Source organism: Malaclemys terrapin, chromosome 9 (genome assembly GCF_027887155.1).
Source record: "Malaclemys terrapin pileata isolate rMalTer1 chromosome 9, rMalTer1.hap1, whole genome shotgun sequence".
Lineage (NCBI taxonomy): Eukaryota > Metazoa > Chordata > Testudines > Emydidae > Malaclemys > Malaclemys terrapin.
In genome coordinates this window covers 62,740,117-62,765,024 of record NC_071513.1, presented here as the reverse complement: position 1 = coordinate 62,765,024, position 24,908 = coordinate 62,740,117, and positions in this window count along the sequence as shown.

Sequence of the window (24,908 nt, the reverse complement as noted above, 5' to 3'; positions counted from 1 at the left end):
TCCTCCTTAAGTGTAGCACCTTACATTTGTCTTTGTTACATTTCATTTTGTTGATTATAGCCCAGTTCTCCAATTTATCAAGATCTCTCTGAATTTTAGCTTTATCTTCCAAAGGGCTGGCAATCCCCCCAGCTTTGTGTCATCTGCAAATTTTATCAATCTCTTCTCTATACCTACATCCAGGTCATTAATAAAGATGTTAAACAGCACTGGGCCCTGAACGGATACCTGTGGAACCCCACTTGAGACCTCCCTGCCATCATTCCCTTAATAGTTACTCTTTGTTTGAAGTTCTTTAACCAATTACGTATCATGGATTATATGCCATCCAATTAATGGTAGTTCCACCAACCTCACATTTCTCCAGTTTACCTATCTAGAAAAATAGTTGAAGTGTCATATGTTTTCTGTTACTCTAGCTCTAGTTCCTAAACACCATCCATTTCACCATCTCTGCACCCAAGGTCTCCCACCTCCCAGAGGGTGTCCTAATCCTGGACTACAGAGTCATTCTATTCTCTCTCTCTTCATGAATCTCTAAGCTGGCATTGGTGCCTCCCTGCAGCCTGGATTTAGGTGCCTATCTCCAAGAGCAGAGCGGAGATTGGCACATGCCCCTCTAATCAGCATCTCTCATTGGCTAGTTTAGGCAGCTCTCTGCCTAGCATGCTGGATTTTATGGATCACAATCCTAGGTTCCTCTCTCTGCCTTAGGCACCTAACTTGGTTTGGTGGATCACAATGTGTTCCTGTGATTTTCCAGGTGCATAATAGTATGGAGCCATGATGCTCAGTGTTGCAACATAAGAACATAAGAATGGTCATACTGGGTCAGACCAAAGGTCCATCCAGCCCAGTATCCTGTCTACCGACAGTGACCAATGCCAAGTGTCCCAGAGGGAGTGAATCTAACAGGTAATGATCAAGTAATCTCTCTCCTGCCATCCATCTCCACCCTCTGACAAACAGAGGCTAGGGACACCATTCCTTACCCATCCTGGCTAATAGCCATTAATGGGCTTAACCTCCATGAATGTATCTAGTTCTCTGTTAAACCCTGTTATAGTGCTAGCCTTCACAACCTCCTCAGGCAAGGAGTTCCACAAGTTGACTGCGCTGTGTGAAGAAGAACTTCCTTTTATTTGTTTTGCCCATTAATTTCATTTGGTGGCCCCTAGTTCTTATATTCTGGGAACAAGTAAATAACTTTTCCTTATTCACTTTCTTCACACCACTCATGATTTTATACACCTCTATCATATCCTCCCTTGTTCTCCTCTTTTCCAAGCTGAAAAGTCCTAGCCTTTTTAATCTCTCCTCATATGGGACCCGTTCCAAATGCCTAATCATTTTAGTTGCCCTTCTCTGAACCTTTTCTAATGCCAGTATATCTATTTTGAGATGAAGAGACCACATCTGTATGCAGTATTCAAGATGTGGGCGTACCATAGATTTATATAAGGACAATAAGATATTCTCCGTCTTATTCTCTATCCCTTTTTAAATGATTCCTAACATCCTGTTTGCTTTTTGACTGCAACTGCACACTGCATGGACATCTTCAGAGAACTATCCACGATGACTCCAAGATCTCTTTCCTGATTAGTTGTAGCTAAATTAGCCATCATCATATTGGTGTTATTTTTTCCAATGTGCATTACTTTACATTTATCCACATTAAATTTAATTTGCCATTTTGTTGCCCAATCATTTAGTTTTGTGAGATCTTTTTGAAGTTCCTCACAGTCTGCTTTGGTCTTAACTATCTTGAGCAGTTTAGTATCATCTGCAAACTTTTCCACCTCACTGTTTACCCCTTTCTCCAGATCATTTATGAATAAGTTGAATAGGATTGGTCCTAGGACTGACCCTTGGGAAACACCACTAGTTACCGCTCTCCATTCTGAAAATGTACCATTACGTAATTTACCATTACTCTTTACTCCCTTCATGGATCCCACCCTTAAGTAAAGCTTTCACCAGATGGCTCAGCAAAGCTCACTGGAGTGGCAAACAGTTCGTTGTCTGCAGCTGTGAAAATTACTTGATTTTTGTAAGTTATTCACATTATGCAAGAGCAAGTCATTCATGTGAAAAAAAAAAACTCATCTTGCATCTCCAGAATTAAAACACAATCAGCAACTCATGGTATTACTGAAATAGCTTTCCAGTAATAAAGGGACCATCTGTGTCTTGATGTCATTTCTGCTTAGTTTCACCTTGCGTGACTTTCTCAATTTAGCCCATTAGCAATAGCCCCTTTTACTGTGTTTTAAAAAGAAATTAATGAATGGACTAAATATTGTCCTTCCTGGTGTTAATTATGCAGCAGGCCACTTACTGGATTAGGCTTTCATAACCACTCGTGTGCTTCTGAATGAACAGCTAATCAAAGTAGTAGTTAAGGGAGACTCTTACATATTATACCACTGGAGACCATCTGCTGAAGGCTCATGATGGGAATATAGGAAGGAGAAGGCCAAAACTTTTTGGAAGGCAATGCTATGATTTTGAAAGCCCGAGCAGCATCACGGAGAGGAACCTTGCCATTTGGATAAATTTAAAGGCCCTTATCTTTATGCAACATGTTGACGTCAATCAAAGGTGAGCCCCAACCCTGATATATAAGCCCTGTGTCATGATTCAGGTTACATGCCTGCACAGGGAAATCAGAGGGAGTAAGGCCACCATTGGTGCCCCTTGAGCATCTGTGGTCAGGTCATGGGGTTGCAGTGCAAACAGAAGCCACTAGTCCCAACCGTGTGCTGGAGTTCTGGCTGCAGCCTATCCATGTCACTTGCAAAATGTGTTCAGACATATTTGGTTTTCATGATTGGCCTCTTCCTCTTGTTCTCCTTTTGTGAGGTTTCTGTCAATGTTTCAGCCTTTCAATTAGTGGCCCAGCTCTACTGGGAATCAAGATGCGTGATACCTCGCAGGATCAGGGCCCTATGACTTCATTACTGGGGACATATTCCAATACCTTGACTCGGCTTGACTAGAACTTTGCTTCATGAGTGATCCCACAGACTTCAGAAGCTCAGAATCCAGCCCAGTAATTTTACCTGGCATGTTGTAGTTAGAGCTTGGGTGGAATAGTTTTCCCATCTTCCCATTTCCCATCTGAATGAAAATTAGGATCAAGAATGTTCCCATTCTGCAACAGGATGACATAAAGGTCTTTTGACTTTTTTTCCCCCACAGGATGGGTGAGGAGAAAAAAAAGAGTGAGCTCTACCAAGAATAGCCAGTAACCCATTGGTTAGGGGCATTCTTCAGAGAGTGGGAAACCCAGGTTCAAGTCTCTGTTCTGCCTGGTTTGGCTCAGCCTTTGTCTTGCACCCTAGAGATTCCATCCTGCCCCTGAGAAATCTTCCCAACAAAAGTTTTGTCAAAGCTGACATTTTCCATTGAAAAATTCCTTTGGCAAAAGATTGCTGACTTGTTCTCTTTGTAATGTATGTCTAGGCTTGGCAAAATTCAATTTTCTTTTCTATAATATAATTTCTATGGATAACATTGATATTTATTTTAAGCATTTTTTCTATTTTTATTGTTTAAATTTACACTCTCGTGAGAAATTATGAGGGGGTCATACAATTATTTAATGACAGTAGAAGGTAAGATTCAAAAAGTTAAATCTTTATAACCATTAAAACACAACTTGTCAAAAATTACATGTCAAAACATACAAAGCAAACATCCTTAAATCTAGCACTCAAGATTTTTCAAGCAGTATTTTTCTTACTATGTCTAGCTGTAATTTTCAGTTGTTATTGATGGAAATATGTTGTTGGTTTGTGTGTGTATGGTGAAATCAACATTTATGGACATTGACCAATAAAAATCTAATCCTTCCAATGCAATGTCCCACATTGCAAGTAACTTCTGTTCCACTACAGAATGTTTGGCAATAGTGTATAAGAACTTCAGCACTCACTTCAGGTTTATTCGTTAGCCTATTAGGTCATGCAAAGGATTGTTGTTTCTTAATTGAAGAGCGCTCCACTGGCTGTGTTTCATAGTAAGCTCTGTTTGATAAGCAGTATTGCTTGCCTCCTTGTTTTCCTTTAAAGAGAGTATTCAAGTCTTTCAGCTATTTTAACTCTTGGCATTTCACATGACCAAGTTTGTTTATTCTTGGATTCTAACTCCTTAACTGAGAGCTTTCATTGAATGTACTTAACTGGCCACTGTTATTCCTTATCCAAGGCAAGGTCTATTAATACACCCTCTCAAATACTTTCCAGGCATCTAACATTGTTGCAGAAGTTCTTTTCCACAATGCTCAAAGGGCATAGAAAGTAATAGCACTCTCTGTGCAATGACCTCAGCTCTCTCCATCCACTGAGCACATAACAGAGGTTCATAGAGCTTCCCATTAAAGAATAAGATAATTTAAGTTTATTACTACCAAACTGATCTTTTTTGCATGTGTTTTAAGTTCTCCAGGGCTAACAACATCTTCTATGTGAGTCCTTCTGGATTCTGCCAGGTTAGCAGGCTTTAAAGATCTGCCCTATCACTTCACTCTCTGGGTACACTGCTGCGTCCTTTTCTACTTCTAGCAATCACACAACTCAGGTTGCAAATGAAGATCTCCTTTTCTGAGGTCTACATTGATTGATGTGAATTTACAGTCCAACTCAAAGGCAGAGTGTTCCAGGACTCAATAATTCTTTTGGTCCTTCTCCAGACTTCACAGTAACTTTTCCCTTCATGTAAGTGGCCAGACCTCAGTATCTACCTCACGACTCTACTGATCTCTGCCCAGAATAAGTACCTACATTTGCCAAGTACTTACTTCCTGAGTTATTATAAAATCTCTGTCTCTCTTTGCATTTCTCTGATAGCATAAAGAGCTTTGCCTTGCATCCCCAGAAGGCAGTCATATGATCCTCACTCACATGACCCTTCTCCAGCATGTGTTCCATCTGGAGATTGCTGTCCTAAAATCCCTTCAAAGGTCCACCTGCTTGTAACAGCTGTGTTGAGCTGCACTTATAGGACCCCTGTTACAATGGTAATGTTAGAATCTATACTCTCCTTTATTGCTCGCAGAGAAAAACTATGGGAAAGATGGAGTTATGGCTGAGAGTATAGATCAGTATTTTAGGGTCAAGTACCTTTGTTATAATAATGCTGTAATAATCCCAGAAACAAGCATGATAAATAAACCCAGGGTATTCAGAGTCAATGTTAAACAAATGAAATCCCTACATGCTAAGGTACAGAAGGCCAAAATTAGGACATCTAAACAACCTTAACTATGCACTGTAGTATCCCCGTGCAATAGTTTATGATTAAAGCATGTTAGTGATTGTAATCTCAGATTAGATTAAACTGATTTTTATGACTGATTTTCTATTGTATTTTTCCTTGTGGTGTCACAAGGTGTCACATGCCACCTGCACATTCATCGTCACAGTGATCACACATACAGAAGTAATGGAATGCCTTCCTGCACAACCATTCCCTAATTAACCACAATGAGAAGTGGGGGTGGGGTTACAGCACACCTATCTTAGCCCTACCTGCAATTTGGGAACTCATTATGAAACAAGTAACCTTCTCTTTCCATTGCTACAAACTGTTTCCCAGTAATGAATTACTGAAACATCATGTTTATCAGGCAAGATCTAAATAACAAGTAGGAGAGAATTTTCCTATCACTAGACACTTTAGGCAAGACTAGGACACATAAGACACTGCTCACGACAAAGCAGTGTTGCCCATGTGAGTCGCACAATATTTGGTATTTTTCTTAAAGCCCCATCTCTTGGAGACAGAAGATAACATGAGAATCTCAGCTTTCAGTTTTTAAAAAAGAAAGTTCCTAGTCCTCACAGTTATAGAGAAAAGCTTTAAAAAAATAAAGCAAAGGTGCCCTAAAGACACAGAAACCAGAAGACAAAGGAAAGCAACTGCACTTTTTGTTATCCGTGTTTTTAAACTCATGATTTTGAGGGCAATCTCATGATTTTTGAACATTTGGGATTGGCTTGTGTGGCTCCCTGTGCAGGCCTAAGTAAACAACATACAGACAAGGAGGCTGATAAAAGATACAGCTGAAGAGTACTTTAAAATACAGTTCTCTTATTTGTTAACCCTTTGCCATATTCATTTCCATTTGAAATGGAATCTTGAGCTTAGAATCATATGATTTCGTTTGTGGAGGATCTTACAGAGATCAACAGTTTGCTGAGAATATATTCAACCAGTATCCCTCGTCGTTTCTGGAAGATCTCTCTGGGCCCTTTCCTTGTTTAAAAGAATGTTTTATCAAGATCCAGAGATTCGTTCAATAATTTACATATATATAAACCTATCCAGGGTTTTTTCCCCCTCTGTATTTCCAGGCCTGCTCAATATCCTTATGCTGATTTTTCCACACATTTTTCTTTTACGGCATCATAGCTAACACTTCGTTTGATTTTTCTTTTCTAAGAGATAAATTAGGGTCCCTGGTTATTCTATCCTCTCTCACCAATCTCTCTTCTGCCTACTCAGTCTTCTCAGCCGGTTTTACCAGTTTCAGCTGTGAAGTGTGAGATTGGCCTCTCTGATCTTTATGAAAGAGGCTGCTGATTCCTGTTGATAGTCTCTAAATCAGGGGTAGGCAACCTATGGCACGCATGCTGAAGGCGGCACGAGAGCTGATTTTCAGGGGCACTCACACTGCCCAGGTCCTGGCCACCAGTCGGGGGGGCTCTGCATTTTAATTTAATTTTAAATGAAGCTTCTTAAACATTTTAAAAACTTTATTTACTTTACATACAACAATAGTTTAGTTATATATTATAGACTTATAGAAAGAGACCTTCTAAAAACATTAAAATGTATTACTGGCACGCGAAACCTTAAATTAGAGTGAATAAATGAAGACTCAGCACACCACTTCTGAAAGGTTGCTGACCCCTGCTCTAAATTATTTCCTGAAGTTCTTAGTTTCCCTGGAAATGCTGCTCCCACCTTTGGGATCTGTGTTGCTGCATAGCAAGTGAGGGTATGACTCTTCCGTGCTGTAGCTTGCCGTGTAGTAACTCAACCAGGTGCACGCTGCTACCTGCAATTAAAGTATCTGAATGCCACACCCCAGGATGTTCAGTGAGCTGCAGCAGTGTCCACATAGTTACTGTGTGAGTTACTGTGTGGCAGGCTAGTCAAACCTGGCTTGCTATGCAGTAATCCCTCATGTAGACAGACCATCAATGGGAAAGGCCTCTGTGGTGAACCTTCTACTTCCACTGAGACTAGGACCCATGGAGGCAGTAGTTCTGATGGGATGCAGAAAATCCTCTTCTCCGAGTGCTTAATTTGTGCCAAGGTTTTCCAGGGATGAGCCCTGGCACCTCTAGACTTGGCAGTTCATAGCCCTGGCACCTCTGGGCTTGCTGCATCAGCTATGAATGTAAAAAACTTGCTTGAGCCCCAGCACTGTTGTCATTATAAATTAAAAGGTGCTCTTCTCCCACTGGAAGTCATAATCATCCAAAGGTTGCAATTCAAATTCTGTGCCTATTTCAAAGTGGCAGATGGATTTAGATTCCATTCAGAGGCTTCAAGAGCTCAAACATCAGGCAGTCCCCAGGTGGGTGACCCATATGTTTTGTCTGAAATTTTTGCAATGCTGCAGGCTGTTTTTTGGTTAGCCACTTGAGTGAAAAAATGACAATCGAGAAGGAAATAATTGAGCACAGACTAACTCAGGCTTGAAAATTAATCTCTCCAAAATACGCATTACATGATCTGGCCTTGTGATGTGTGCGTCTTTTCTCTCTCTAGAGCATGCTGACAGAAAGTGTGATTTGCCTCTAGAGATTGGCCCAACAGCCAAGTTTTGAAAAAAGTGGGTCCTCTGAGTGCTGGAGTTTCCTGGAAACCTATACCACAGTCTTAGTCCCCTGTCCTGTGAAGACATACACATGTGCTTAACTTTATGCAGTGGGAGCAGTAGTTCCATGGAAATCAATAGGACCACTCATAGTGCGTAACGCTGAGTAGGTACATAAGTCTTTGCAGGATCTGGCTTTTAATATTTAGCTGTACTTTTCAGTATTAAATGTAGTTAAATAGAGAAGAATGGATGAGATTCTATGGCCTGTGCCATAGAATCATCGGACTGGAAGGGATCTTGAGAGGTCATCTAGTCCAGTCCCCTGCACTCATGGCAGGAGTGAGTATTATCATCCCTGACAGGTGTTTGTCTAACCTGCTCTTAAAAATCTCCAATGATGGAGATTCCACAACCCCCCTGGGCAATTTATTCCAGTGCTTAACCACCCTGACCGTTAGGAAGTTTTTCCTAATGTCCAACCTAAACCACCCTGGCTGCAATTTAAGCCCATTGCTTCTTGTCCTATCTGCAGAGGTTAAGAAGAACAATTTTTCTCCCTCCTCCTTGTAACAACCTTTTATGTTTTTTATGTTTTTGCATGGTTTTATGCAGAAGGCCAGCCTAGAGCATCACAATAGTCCCGATAGGTCATAAGATCTGTCAAACTATAAATAGCCCGTTTATAACTCAGTAGAAAGTTCAGTGGTCTCAGCATTTCAAAGGCAACTTCATCCTGCTCTAACTTGTTTTTAAAGAATTCCTGCTGCAGGGTCTCGCTTCGAAATGTGTGAAATCCTTTCCTATGTTCAAAAACATCATGGGAAAACAATCAAAATTTGTTCCTTCTTCTCTGTTCCTAAAATGCTCACTGATCAGTACAAATTAGGGTAAATAACTCAGCCCCAATAAGAATTGGCTTTTGTTATTCCATATTGATGGTGATAGCTATGTTGTGACAATAAGCTGTGATTGCTAAAACCAAATTCCACTGATATCATTAAAGTTCACTTTCATTTATCTGGAATCTAGGAATAATACAGAACTGCCTGCTTAAAGGCACCTTCATCTCACCCTTACCTAAAGGGGATAGTCTCAAGGTGTATTAAAATATGATGATTTGTAACAGGGTGACTTGCCTCTCTGAGTAGGGATCTGGTGACTCCCTTATGAGCGCAGCAGGAAGCTGCAGAGAGAGCAGGGATCCTGAGGAAGAGACAGCCAAAGGAAGCTGCAGCAGACATTTTAGAAGAGGGGTTCTCAAACTGGGAGTCGGGACCTCTCAGGGGGTCATGAGGTTATTATGTGAGCTGTCAGCCTCCACCCCAACCCCGCTTTGCCTCCAGCATATATAATCAGGGCCGGCTCTGGCTTTTTTGCCGCCCTAGGCAGAAAAGCCACGTGCCGCCCTCCCCCCCCCCCCAACGCGGCAGGGGAGGGCAGAGAGCCCAGCTGGGGCTCTCCGCTCTCCCTGGTGGCCAGAGCGCCGGGAGCAGGGCCGAGAGCCCCCAGCGGCCAGAGTGCCGGGGAGAGGGTGGAGAGCCCGGCTGGGGCTCTCCGCTCTCCCCGGTGACCAGAACTCTCCGCTCTCCTCGGCGGTCAGAGCGCCGGGTGGAGGGCAGAGAGCCCCCAGCGGCCAGAGAGCCGGAAGGAGGGCGGAGAGCCCGGCTGGGGCTCTCCGCTCTCCCCGGCGGCCAGAGCTCTCCGCTCTCCCCGGCGGCCAGAGCGCTGGGAGCAGGGCGGAGAGCCCGGCTGGGGCTCTCTGCTCTCCCCGGCGGCCAGAGCGCCTGGGGGAGGGCGGAGAGCCCCTGGAGGACAGAGCGCCGGGATCAGGGCGGAGAGCCCCCAGCAGCCAGAGCGCCGGGAGCAGGGCGGAGAGCCCAGCTGGGCTCTCCGCTCTCCCCGGCGGCCAGAGTGCTGGGAGCAGGGCGGAGAGCCCAGCCAGGGCTCTCCATTCTCCCCGGCGGCCAGATCGCTGGGGGGAGGGCGGCGAAGTCGCCGCGGCTCTCCGCTCTCCCCGACTGGCTGGCGTGCCCGGCCGGGGCCCCACTCTCCCCGACCAGCCGGAGCGCTGTGGGGAGGGCGGCGAGCCTGGCCGGGGCCGCTCTCCCCGACTGGCCGGAGCGCCGGGGGGAGGGCGGCGACCCCAGTCGCGGCCCCACTCTCAGGCCGGAGCGCCCCGCCGCGCCGCCCCCCTCCAGGTGCCACCCCAAGCACATGCTTGATGGGCTGGTGCCTGGAGCCGGCCCTGTATATAATGGTGTTAAATATATATATAAAAATGTTTTTAATTTATAAGGGGGGGTCGCACTTAGAGGCTTGCTTTGTGAAAGGGGCCACCAGTACAAAAGTTTGAGGATCACTGTTTTAGAAGAGCTGGGGTAAGTGGGAGTTATATGTCTCTTGGAAGACCCTTTGACCGGGGGAAAGGTTTGGTCCAGAAAGCCAGAGCCAGAGGGCTGAAGAAGGCTGAGAGCCAGGGACAGCAGACTCAGCAGGGAGAAGAGAAGGCCCAGGACTGAGCATTGTTTTGTTTTTTATGCCAATAAATTAGACCCTGGGAGAAAGGACATTACTGGACAAAAAAAAGCTGTGTGGACTTTATTTAAGGAGAAAATGGAGGCAGGGCCACTACCAAGCTATGTTGTCCAGTATGGGGTGCCACAGGGCAGAAGTACTCTTTGACAGGGCTCCCTGAGGACTAGAAAACCTCACTGGATTTTATAAACATCTTGACTAGCCAATATATCAGACCCTGTTCTCTCTGTGTAGGTGCATGAAGTCCACAGTGCACTATTTAAAAAAAATAGAGAAATAATTCCATGTCAGCTACAGTATAAAGTTAATCCACTTATTCTGGCAGAGTTAATACAAATATGCCTGTCAAAAAAAATCCTATTTGCTTAGTATGGCTAATCCAAATGTGAAAAAAATATATTTGAAAATCAGTATTTACAGATATGTTTTCAATCCTTTGTTGCTGGGATATACTTTATTATCTATGTCTGATAGACATGTCTTAGGACTCATGCATAAAGTACAAGCCATGCAATATTTGGGTCAAACACTATACTCAGCAGACAAGTCTTTCCTTAATTTAATGATTGGAAGGCTGTCCAAAGCTACCATGCAGGTTCATTCTACCATGTTAATAACAGAACATCTAATTAAGGGAGAATGTCTCCCCTTAGTGGCAGATCTGACTCCCTCCTACCGTGAGAGATTCTCTTGCTTAGGGCATGTCTACACTATGAAATTAGGTCAATTTTATAGAAGTTGATCTTTAGCAACCGATTTTATACAGTCGGTCGTGAATGTCCCCACTAAGCGCATTAGGTCATTGGAGTGCGTCCTCAATACCATGGCTAGCATCAACTCACGGAGTGGTGCACTAGCTATCCCACAGTCATCGCTGCCCATTGGAATTCTGGGTTAAGCTCTCAATGCCTGATGGGGCAAAAACATTGTTGCGTGTGGTTTGGGGTACATGTCCTCAGGTTCCCCTCCCTCCCTCCTTGAAAGCAATGGCAAACAATCATTTCACGCCTTTTTTCCTGGGTTATCCATGCAGACACCATACCATGGCAAGCATGGAGCCCACTCATCTGCACACTGCTTTTGTGAGCATTGCAAACACCTCACACATTATCCTGCAGTATGTGCAGAGACTAGCTAGGACCTGCCAGCACGAGGAAGATTGTGAGGAGGACATGGACACAGACGTCCCTGAAAGCAACGGGATGTTGCAATTGGACGGCACTGGGGCCTGTTGATATAGCGGAACGCCGATTCTGGGCCTGGCAAACAAGCACAGACTGGGGCGACCGCATAGTGTTGCAGGTATGGGATGATTCCCAGTGGCTGTGAAACTTTCGCAGGTGTAAGGCCACTTTCATGGAACTTTGTGAGTTGCTTTCCCCTGCCTGAAGCTAAGGAATATCAAGATGAGACCTGCCCTGACAGTTGAGAAATGAGTGGTGATAGCCCTGTGGAAGCTTGCAACACCTGACTGCTACTGGTCAGTTGGGAATCAATTTGGAGTGAGCAAATCTACCGTGGGGTCTGCTGTGACCAGGTAGCCTGGGCAATCAATACTCTTCTGCTAAGAAGGGTAGTGACTCTTGGAAATGTGCAGGGCATAGTGGATGGCTTTGCTACAATGGGGTTCCCTACCTGTGGTGGGGCAATAGACGGAATGCATATCCCTATCTTGGCACTGGACCACCTTGCCAAAGAGTACATAAACCACAAGGGGTACTTCTCAATGGTGTTGCAAGCACCGGTGGATCACAAGGGCCATTTCACCGACATCAACATGGGATGGTCGGGAAAGGTGCATGACGCTCGCATCTTTTGGAACTCTGGGCTGTTCGGAAAGCTGCAAGAAGGGATTTTCTTCCCAGATCGGAAAATTACTGTTGGGGATATTGAAATGCCGATAGTTATCCTTGGGAACCCAGCGTAACCCTTGCTCCCATGGCTCATGAAGCCATACACAGGCAGCCTGGGCAGCAGTAAGGAGCAGATCAACTATAGGCTGAGCAAGTGCAGAATGGTGGTAGAACGTGCCTTTGGACATTTAAAAGGGCGCTGGCACAGTTTGCTGAGTAGGTTAGACCTCAGAGAAAGCAATATTCCCATTGTTATTGCTGCTTGCTGTGTGCTCCATAATATCTGTGAGAGTAAGGGGGAGATGTTTATGGAAGGTGGGAGGTTGAGGCTAATTTTGAACAGCCAGACACCAGGGCAATTAGAAGAGCACACCAAGGCTGGGTGTGGGAATGGTTTCAAACTGCAGCGCCCTCCTTTCCCATAGCAACCAACACTGGTTGCGTTTGCTGTTTAAAAGGAGGGGCTTTGGTTGCCGTTTAAAAGGAGGGGCTGCGGTTTATGGTGGATGTGCAGCATACTCCTCCCCAGGGCCGCCGAGAGTGGGTTCGGGCCCCGGTGAAAAAAAATTTTCGGGCCCCCCAGCAAGGGTGGACCTGCTAAACAGGGCTGACGAGAGAGGGGGGAAGCTGGGGAAGCCAGGCCCCGGGCCCCCTTCTGGACCGCCGGGCCCCGGTAAGGTGACAAGAAGGGGGGGAAGCCAGGCCCCCTTCCAGACCGCTGGGCCCCGGTAATTTGTATCGGCTTCCCCCCTCTCGTTGACCCTGCTCCTCCTGTCCAGCGTGGCTATTCTCCATGATGATCCCTTTTAGCAAAGCACAAACAGCCCAGCATGCCTGGAGTCTAATGTGTCGGGGATCACCAAACAGAGGGGATTACTGTTCCCTTACAAAATTTCCCCTATTTCAACCAGGTGAACATGAATGATATCACTCTCCTGAGGCTGACACAGAAAGATAAAGACCAAATGTTGCATGAATGCAACCAAAACCCAGGACCATTCGCTGCCATGCTTTGTGCTGCAATGATTCCAGACCACTTGCTACTGGCTTGGCGTGGTAAAGTGTCCTACCGTGGAGGACAATATAAGGCAGCCCTCTCCAGAAACCTTCTGCAAAGGCTTTCAGAGTACCTCCAGGAGAGCTTCATGGAGATGTCCCTGGAGGATTCCTGCTCCATCCCCAAACACGTAAACAGACTTTTCTATTAGCTGCACTGGCCGCGAATGCATCCCAATTGTTCAGGGCAAATCAAACAATAAACACAATTGCTTTTAACCCCTGTAGTGTCGTTACAAATGTGCACTCACCAGAGGTGCCTTCTCCGCCTTCAGGGTCTGGAAACAATAGGCTCTGGGAGGGTAATGGCTCCAGAGTGAGGAAAAGATTCTGGCTGCTGGGGAGAATGGATTCTCCACTTGCCTGCTGCGCATTCTCCTCCTTATCCTCCTCTTCCTCATCCACAAAATCCTCATCCATGTTGCATGAGGCTGCCACCTTGCAGATGTCCATGGAGTGTGTTGGGGTACTGGTAGGTTTCCCCCCTAGAATGGCATGCAGCTGAACATAGTAGCGGCATGTCTGGGGCTCTGACCCAGAGCGACCGTTTGCCTCCTTTGTCTTTGGGTAGGCTTGCCTGAGCACCTTAATTTTCATGCGGCACTGCTGTGCATCCCTGGTGTAGCCTCTCTCCACCATGCCCCGTGCGATTTTGGCATATATATCAGCCTTTCTTCTGCTGGATTGGAGTTCTGCCTGCACAGATTCTTCTCCCCATACAGAAATCAGATCCAGTGTCTCCTGTTCACTCCATGCTGGAGCTCGTTTGCGATTCTGGGACTGCATGGTCACCTGTGCTGCTGAGCTCGCCATGCTGACCAAACAGGAAATGAAATTCAAAAGTTCCCGTTGCTTTTCCTGTGTACCTGGCTAGTGCATCGGAGTTGAAAGTGCTGTCCAGAGCAGTTACATTGGAGCACTCTGGGATAGCTCCCAGAGGCCAATACCATCGAATTGCACACCACTGTTTCTGCACTACCCCAAATTTGACCCAGAAAGGTCAATTTTAGTGCTATTCCCCTCGTTGGGGAGGAGTACAGCAGTCGATTTTAAGAGCCCTTTAGGTTGGCAGAACAGGGTTGGTTGTGTAGATGCATTCATTATAAAATCGACCTAACCCAGCTAAATTCAACCTAACCTCATAGTGTAGACCAGGCTTTAGCTGTCCTTCTTAGGCTATGTCCACACTGCAACCGGGGGTGTAATTTTCAGCTCGCATAGTTAAGTTTAATCTAGTTAGCATGCTAAAATAGCAGTAAGGACAGGGCTGAATGGGCTTTAGCATAAGCTGTTCAAGCCCCCCGAACCCCCACCTCCCTCCCCTCTGGTACTTACTTGCATTGCTAGCCTGCACTGTCACATCCTCACTGCTATATTTAGCAGGCTAGCTTGATTAAAGCTAACACGGGTACATCTCCAGCTGCAGTGTAGACATAGCCTTAGGGTTTCCTGCTGCCACCCATCACTGCAATATCCAATCACCTTCACATAAAAATCAATAGCTATACTGAAATTCCTAGTGGACTTCATATGGTTTCTGACATTTGTCCTCTTTTGGGGTCAAAATCCTGGGGAAGCAGGTCTTTTTTTATTAGTGTGGTTGTTTGAGGGGGCCTTGTTAAGGGGCTGGTACTAGAAGGAGGTGTTTATGTTGTGAGCATGATTTATGGTAGAGAAGCTCTTTGAAAAAGATGATCAGACTCTGGATTTGTCTGATCTCCTCTGGAAGATTGTTCCCTAGCCAGGTCCCCTCCGCTGAGATGCTTTTTCCTCTGCTCTCACATGGTTTTCCCCTAAATCAGGAATGGGGTAAGAGATTGGGCACTGATCAAATTCATAGCCGTCTCCCCAGTCCCAAGGCACCCAAATCAGACTAGAAAGCATGAGGAAAGCAGAAGTGATCACTGAAGTTTGATCCAATTTTATAAACAGAGGTTTTGAAGGCATCAAGGAACGTCCATGCTACAAGCAGGGAAATGGAACTCTAGACTAGCGAAGGCTCACCGCACAATTGACCACAATCATCAAGGTATTCCTCAGACAGGAAATTCTGTCACCCAACCTGAAACTTGCTGGTCTGAGCTCAGGAAGCCTTCTCTTGAAGCTAATCACACCAGCTACCAGCTCCAGAAACAGCAGCCAAAATCTGGCTGCAACCACACTATTCTCAGGGGCCAGTGGCTATCAAAGCCATCTGGCCAAACTGTAGGAATTTCAAAAGGTTTCCATCCAGACCAGAGACTCATCCAGACCAGAGCCTGTTAAAGCTCACATAATGGAGCAACTACTGATAGAGTAGGGAAACTTAGAGGTAAACAATAGAGTGATTTTTTAAAACTCTGATTCCATTGTTTTATGAGCAAATCAATCTGTGTAAGATACACTCATCAAATAAAAAGCGCATGTCCACTGGTCTAATATATTCCTAATATGGAAAAACTATTAGATGATCATGAATAAATGGTCCTTTGCATATTCTTAAGACTCTATCTTTTTAGCTCCCACAACTTTCTCTATTTTTGAGAGGGACATTTCTATTTCAAGGTTGCTTGACTCATATTTCAATGATGAATGTACTGGAGAATTGCAGACTCTACTCAAAGGCTCCTAACAATGCTGGGCAATATTTGTACAAAAGGTCAGCAATGTTCCATCTATTTTTTATTTCTATGGGCAGAACCAGTAAGTGAGTGTGCAGAAAAAATACCATGTGGACAACGTATATCTCTCGATTCCCTACTCCCTCCACCAGAACAACAGTGCAGATTCCTCTCTCCCCATTCTGGTCCTTCAGCTCCCAGTCTCTCCTTTTTTCCTGTAACTCCATTTGGGTTACATCAAAACCAAAGTGTATGATAAATATCAGGTGGAATAAAATAGAGCACCATATTGACCCTGTGTTCTGAGGGAGTAAAGGGCATGTAGGCCCTTTAATCTCTCCTAGGGGATGCTACATCAGCTTGATTACATCTCAGGATGCTCACATCAGCATGGAAGGAATGGAAAATCATCTGCAGGGGACAGGGAGTTCATGCAAATAAAGAACCTATGTGTATTGACAGAGGGCAATTTCCTGCATAAACCTTAATTCAATAAGGTTTAACTCAATTCAGTAAGTTTAATATCTTTGGAGCCCATTGTATGACAAATGCAATTGTTTCAGTCATTGTAGGATTGTATGTAACTTTTCTAGGCAACTGACTAATATAAACCTGGGAGAAATGTTAGGAACTTCAAAGAACTGTTTGGGACAATACGTGTGAAGAGGGCTCCCAAGGTCCTTGGAACGCTTTTTGAAGCTGCGCCCTGGGAGAAAAAAACATTGTATTGATTACCTGACCCTGGAAACTCCAAATCAAAGACTCCTACACAATATAAAGGGTAGACTAAACTCTTAATGAGAGTGTTAGTTCTGAACTGAGGCTGTTTTGAACTTGTGTCCATAGGAGAGACTCCTTTGTGGGGTTTTAAGGACTAATCATCTGCCAGAACCCCTGTCGGAGTTGGGGTGATCTCTGGTAAACTTATTAGTATATATGTAAGTTCTTCTATTGTTTTAAGGTGTTTTCTCTGTAACACTTTCCCCCTAAGAATAAATAAGGTTGTACAGAAAGAGCTGTGTGGTAGCTTAACTATGGGCAGTTACATGGTTATTAGTCTCTGAAGAGAAAGCAAGCAGGTCTGCTGAGGCAACCTGTCTTTTGCTGGGAATAACACAACAAAGGCAGAGAACTGTTCAGCCTGGAGATACCCCAGTCAGAAGGGAGAAAAACATGTATCTCCATCCAAGAGAGGCAAAGGGCCAGGGGAGCCAAAAGCCTGACCAGGGTGGGGGCTATGCTGGACCATTGAGAGGAAATACGGGTGCAGTTTCCCTGAGCTGTGACACAGCCATATGTATCCCTCATGAAAGCTATTGAAACCTCCAAGGTGCTTCTGCGGGGAGAGACGAGGGATCAGAGGGACAGAATAAGGTATTCTCATTTGGATTAGAGGCTTGGCAAGACTTTTCCCCACCCACAGATTTCTGCATTGGGAAGAGATCTTCAGCCCAGCTGACAACTCTTTGTCAGCTCTTAGCTGGGCCTGTGTGGCCCCTTTAGTAATCTACATATGTTGAAGCAAGTGGCATGGAGCAGCTGCATAGTGGCCAGGAAGCAGGGCTCTGGGCAAGGGGCAGGCCTAGTGGCCACAGTGCACAAAGTTGAGAGGGGGAGTAGAAGTGGGTTTAAAAAGAAAAGGATAGGCAAAGAGATCCTACAGGTCTGGGGAACAAACAGTGTTAGCAGCCTCCTTTCGCACACATCACAGGTGACTAAACAGTGTTCTTACCGCCATGGACACCACATTTAAAACAAACAATGGTACATTGTCAGCACAGCACACAAGCAGCTTAATGACATGTAAACGGTGGAGTTTTAGCAGTAGAACTGGAGCAATCAAAAGCTCTGGGCTACAAAGTCAGGTTCTCCCCTCAGTCCCAGTTCTTTCCTGCAGCATCTCACACATTCATGTTCACTTTAAAAGGAGACTGGAGAGAGACTACATCCCAGGTAGTTAAGGCTAGGCCTTTCCGTGCTTTGAGGGTAGTTCTAGCTGGTACATATTGTCTTAAGGATTGTAAATATGTGTTTATTAAATTAACCCTTGTTGAAGCAGAGAACAGCAGGGACATGCTTATTGAGACTCAGGCTAAAACTTATTACTGAATTTAGGTTCTGATTTTGCAATGAGATCTGCTAGCATGGACCCTTTTTTCCCCACTTACACTCTTTATGCCAGATGGGTCTTCATGGCAACACAGTTGCAGGACTGAGGCTTTAAACTGTCAGCTCTTTGGGTTATGGACCTGGTCCTGAATTCGTCTGCAGAAAACCATGCACGTCTACCAGACAATGCCCAGCATAAGATTGGACATACTGTGTGTGGGAAGGAAGAAAGTGGGCATAGATATTACCTTTTATAAATTTTAAATTCACTGCCTTTCAACGGCATGAATGTCCCATTGTTCTTATATTATGAGAAAAGGTGGGCAAAAATTCCCAACTGCTTTTCTATTAATTATATTTTATACCATGACCAGTACAAATACAAATAACACTGACTGAAGCAATCTATTATCTGGTCAAGCATTTGAAAGGTATGCAGAATACATTCCAGAAAAAAGCTTGCAGCACTAAAACAGATGTGCACAGGCAAAAACATCTGAGACCTGTAGAAAATGCTGTTATGAGGAATAATAACCTATGACTTCCTTGCTGTGGGAAAATGGGCCTAGCCAACCCCATTTGCACTGGCCATGAAACCAACATGGACTTGCCTTACAGGCCGCAAGCCTGAACCAGATTAAGTGTCATGTTCTCTGCCAGTAACAATCAAGGGTTATGACCAGAGGAGCAGGGGCCGGAGAGGAAAAGAATGGAAAGTCCCAGCGGCTGCAATAATAGCGTGTGTGTTTATGGCTGGCGAAATATAATAACCGCCTGTGTGAAGCAATAAGCATCATATAATTAGCTAAATTGATTAATCATGCTATTCCTTATCTTTGTTATGTATCTATGCCCCAATTGCATAAAACCCCATTGTGTAATTGTACCCTGCCTGGAACATTTAAGTAATAGGCACCCCAAGTGGTGCAAAATAATGCCAGTATCGGAAACCACCCAAGAAGCCCTCCACTTAATTTGCACCCTATTCTGGGAAGATTGCAAAAGGAGTACCGGGAAGGGCGGAAAGACCCTAACTCTCCTATTCTGATAAATGACGTGTAATGTGTAATATGTTCGCGGTTTTCAGCTTTAAAAAGGCTTGTTGCACTCCAATCGGGGGAGCGGTTCCTGACTGCTAACCCCAACGCGTTGGTATGTATTCAATAAAAGGGCCTCAGGCTTGAGTCTCTGCTCAAAATGATGCGTGGGTGACTTTTTCCACAACATTGCTAACAAAAATGTTAGCTAAAGAATATTTACTTTGTAATAAAATAATTTCATTGTGGAAAAATGACAATGGAGGATAGAATAAAAAAATTGTTTATGGACCAAATAGGATTAAATAAAGCAGGCACAAAAGAAAGTATTCAGAAAAATAACAAGAACATTAAACTGAAAAATGAATGTTAATAGGATAGAGTTGCATTTACTTACCTGAAAGCACTTTTAGGCGGATACATGAGATCAGAGCTGTTCCTTGGGTATGGTGAATTGGGTCCACTGCTCCGGGCCCCACGGTTTGGGGGGCCCTGTGGGCCGCTGGTGTGATTGGCCGGCGCTGAGCACAGTCAGTCCCGGAAGTGACAGGTCGGTCCCGGAAGTGATGGATTCATCACTTCCATCCCGGGCCCCGCACTCTGCTAGGGACGGCCCTTCATGAGATAGATAGATAGATAGATAGATTACTTTGATGGAATGACTGTACATCCCCCCCTACAGGATTAGTAAAAGGGGGGATTAATTTCCCACAAAAAGAACCAAGCAAAGGGCCTGCCCTATTCCACAGATCCTGCTTTGTGTGCTAATCAAGGAAAAAGTTTCCATTTGGGTTCATTAAGGCAGGTATTTAAGCCTAAAGAGCAAGCCTATTGGGCTTGGTCTGTGGGAAGCAGGAAGTGAGCTGTTCTTCTATGCCCCAGCTGAAGGAAAGCAGCAGAGCTGAGCAGCTCCCAGGACTAAGTGGTTAGGGAGAACGGCTATTGCAATCCTACCTGAGGGCTATATTGATGAACCAAGATGCCTAGCTCAGTCTGGTATATATATATTTTTTCTTTTATTTATTTACCGTCAGCAGAAGCAGCCTGTGGAAGGGCTGGAGCAAAGACTGAAGCAGTAGGCAAGCCAAGTAGTGTATGAAGTAACCCCTGGGGAAAATATTGGAGGCTAGATTGGGAGACAACCTTGGGAGAACACTGGCTTCCCTGCCTGTCAGTTATGCCTCTTGGAGGGGATGCTCGGCCAGCCCAGCAGTCAAGGTTTGAAGGTTGGCTTGACCCCTGTTACGAGGGAACAAATAAAATCCCATGTACTGTGTGGTGAGATTATTGATGCTGTGCAAATGAGGACTGAGGGGCTAGCTCATGGAAGATTTGTTTTTTGGTTGGGTTCTTGGGGGGGGGGGGGCTTTTCTTGCATTTATTTCATCTCAAAGGAGAGGACTAGAGCTCCTCAAAAGGGGAAAACCTATTTTTGTGAAACAATTCAAAGTTTGTGATTAACTTTTTTTTAATTGAAACATTATCAAAAAAGTGATTGAATTTTTTCATTTACCAAAACTTGTTATTGATCAATAATAAAAAAACATTAAGCTTTGTGGGGAAACTGTTTGTAAAATGGCCTTTTAGTGCGCTGCCTCTCCCCCACCCCTCTAAAAAAATCTTCACAAAATTTAACCTCCACCGTGAAAGATTTTTGCTTTGGCTTAAATTTGTATGTGTGGATCAGACAGGCTGTGTAGCAAGGATAATTTATTAGATAACATTAAATGAATAACTGAAGCTTTGGAAACATCAAACAAGATGATGCCAAGAAGGCCTTTGAGAGAGCTGAGTTTTGCTTTCAACAGCAATAGATTAAATTATTATATCAAACCTAGAGCTAAATTGGAACCAAAAGGAATGTATCACTCTGTTTACAGTTAGGAAGAGGGACCAGGCTTAATGGACCATTTCCAACTTCTTTCTTGAATTACTTGTGATCTTAGAACTCTTTGCCCAACTAATAGATATCATCCAGCACCAGGAATATTAATTAATGTAACACAAAATGTCACTGCATACAGATGACATCCTAATTTGAGCAGGTCCTACTCTACCCTACCTGTTGCTATTTCAGAAAACGTAAAAAGGTCATTGGGGTATAAAACAAAATTGGAAGAAACAAAGTGTAATTGGGATGACACCACTGAAGTGAATACAAATTAAAATGGTCACCTCTTAGATGTGAATATTTTTCCTAAAATGGAGTTCGAGTGAATTATGTACCGTTGCTGGACAAAATTTGTAACTTAGTTGCACAATTTACCTTTATCCTTTTGTGATTACAAACACTGAGTCTGATTCAATACTGTTACTCTAGTCTTACACTAGACTAACACCATTGATGGCTGAGAATATTTCTGGAGTAAGAAATGAATTGGGCCTAATATATTAAATATGTATTTAGTGTCATATTTCCTATTTCTGTTTCAAGTTATTCCCGTTATTTCTGGATTCTGTTAAAAATCAACATGTATTTTTCTATGTAGTCAAATAGCAAATAATGACCAGAGTGAGATATTAAGATACTAGACTTTGTAGCTATTGCAGAGCCAGCAGGCTCTGCTATAAATGGAGCCTAATTCAGAACCTACAAGACCCAGTAGGATAAAAGCCCTGGAAGAATGAAAATTAATTGGAAATCTAGATTTAAAGAGTCCCATAATAAACCAGGCTGAGGCATTTTCTAATAAACATGAAAAAGTTGGAAATACAATGGACATGCTAGAAGGCCTCCAGAAACCCCTTTGGGAATATTGTGATGCTACTTTCTTAGTGTAATTCAGACTTTAAAAAAATTTAAAGGTGGGTGGTTATTTTATAGATGAACTCTTAAAATTCAGCTATTAAATCCTATATGTAAATAAAGATCTGTTTGTCCGTCTCTCTCACAAATATGCATTGAGTCATGTCCGTTCAAAGAGATCTGAATATACCACCCATCACTAAATGGAGGGAATACTTTGTGAAATACATCTAGCAAGTAAGACCCTGATTTTGCATACACACACACACACACACACACACACACACACTTTATGTTAAGCATGAATAGTCCCATTCATTTTTTTAAAAGTAAGCACATGCCTAAGTATTTGCTAAATCTGGGCCTAAATTTGTTTCTTCTGCTTATAATGCAATTATTATACAGGATAAAAAAATTAGAACCACACAAATTGGATCAGAAAGAGAGCTGGAGAATCCCATAACATCGGAAAAAATGGGAGAATTCATGTGCCTTGATTCAATATATTGCAATAAATATAAAGGAACAGATCTTCAGCAGGTGTAATTTGGCAAAGCTCCAATGGAACTACATTGATTTACATCAGCTGAGGATCAGCCTAAAAGTATATAGTACAACAATTTCGTGATTTAATTTTTATTTTGGACTCCAGTAAAGATAAAATATAAATCAAACTAACACATATTGAAAGTGTAATACAGAATACTCAACTTAGTACATATGCTATGTTACTGTATAAAACTCAAACTAAACTCATGATATATACAAATGGGAAACTGCTGAAACAGGTATCAGAGGGGTAGCCATGTTAGTCTGGATCTGTAAAAAGCAACAAAGAGTCCTCTGGCACCTTATAGACTAACAGACGTATTGGAACATAAGCTTTCGTGGGTGAATACGTCCGACAAAGTGGGTATTCACCCACGAAAGCTTATGTTCCAATACGTCTGTTAGTCTATAAGGTGCCACAGGACTCTGTTGCTTTTTGCTGAAACAGAAAATTCTTGGATCCTGTGAGAATTTACTTTATTATTCCTGCTGAAAACGCTGCTGCTCAAATTTTTGCAGGTTCTTTTTTTCCTTGTGCAGAGTTGTGCATCATAGGCTAATGAAAACCAGAGGAGGCCCCAATGGTACACAAACTTCTGAAATTAATGTCATTAATGAAGATCTAGACTGGAAACAAAAATTATTTTGTAGAAATTACTCATTTCTTTCACTGTATTCCCAAGTGGTAGATGTAGATATCAATTACATTGCAGTATCTCATCAAGCAAAAGGATCTGCATACTTGCATATAATTATTCATGTTTAAGGGTTTGCAGGATTAGGCTCTATTTTTGTAAAATTTAAGTGCTACTAGATGTGTCAGGAATCTTTGCTACTCTAGGTATACTCACTTCAATACAAGGGCTTTAAAATAGTCATTTTACCTTTTAGGCACTCTCTATTTTCCATTGGATCTTCATCTTTTCATAGTAATGCCAGCAATAACAATCAATGGCAGGTTGCACAATGCAGGGTCAGATATTTTTGCCCTTAGATATGAGGGCTGCAGGCTTTTTTTCTGGAACACTTTGTACCCTAGCCCTTTTAACGTTGACAGAGTATTCCATTCCCTAGTTAGTCTCTGCTGCTGACTGCATTTTCCATTATTACTTGGTTGACAAGAGAATGTGGGCCTAATTCTATAGTTAATCGAGTAAAACTCTCATTGACTTCAAAGGTAGATTTGTTTAAGGGTTGCTGTATTCATGGGGGCTTTTCTATTTGTTTTAAGAGACTTGTATCCTCTGTTGATGTTGAGAGGATTTCCTATGAGCAATGTTAGCAAATAAATGTGGAACAAATTTTAATTTGAAAAGGATGTAAATTGAGTAAAGCAGGTTTACGTGAGCTCACCGGAACATGCCTGCAGGTTAACATTAAATGACCCCTGCTTGCTTACTTTTATTAAAAGAGAGACAGGCCCAGATACTGGCAACACATGCTTTTATCATGACTCATGATATTTGTTGTTATACTTAACGTCCAGTTCCTGGGATCTTGGGATTACAAAGGGAATTTCATCTCTGATGTTAAAACAAGGTAAACGTCTATCCCTTGTTGCAGCGAAAAACTTGAGAACGTGATCTAATTGCACCCTAAGATCTCAAAGGAAAATGCAAATAGAACTCAACTATTTTTTAGGCATGATATAAGTCTGTCATAACTGAGTCCTGATTTGTGATTTTTGAACACTTGGAGTTGACAAGACTGTTCACACCAGTGCAAATTAGTATTATATGTCAGAATCTGGCCCCTAGACTAGCTTTCCAGTCCTGAAGATGGCTTTTTTATTCTCTGCAATGTAATTTAATTTTTGTATACTACCCCTTACTCAGCTGTGCAGAATCAATCTAGATAAGTCACATAGCATTTGTTAAACCATGTAACGTTGGATGACTGATGCAATCAATAACTGTATGATTGCCACTGAATTTTTTAAAATGTACCATCGAGTCTGAAATGTCAGAAGGGCCTCAAGTTGGCATCTGATTTTCCAGCTATGATCAATTCACCTGAAAGAATTTAGACATTAAATGCCTGCAGGGGCTGAACCCCCGCTGGTGCATGCTGACATAGTTCCATTAAAGTCCATGGAGTGACACAGATTTACACCAGTGGAAGCTTGGGGGGGGGGGGGGCAGTACGGGCTAGTGGATAGGGCACCAGCTTGGGAGCCAGGAGATCTGGGTTCTGCCATTGACCTGCTGTGACCTTGTGAAAGTCATATCCCTTCCTCTGCCACTCTTTCCTCTCCTCTTTGTCTGCCTTGTCTATTTGGGGCAGGGGCTGTCTTGCTCTGTTTGTACAGCACCTACCCTGTTTAGGGTCCCTAGCTGCTGCTGTAACACAAATAATAAGTCCCAAAGAATATAGGCCCTGACCCAATGAAGGGCTCCATGGAGGCAGGCCCTAGTATCCATTTTGAAGTCAGTAGGGCTGTGACTGCACTAAGCCAGTTTTAGCAGTGGGGCCATAAGCAGTTAGTTGTCACCTTTAATCAATTTTACCATCAATTAATTACAGCTGCTCGTTTAGGCTCATTGTCAGAATCACAAAGGCATATATGTCCAAACTTTTAAAATATTG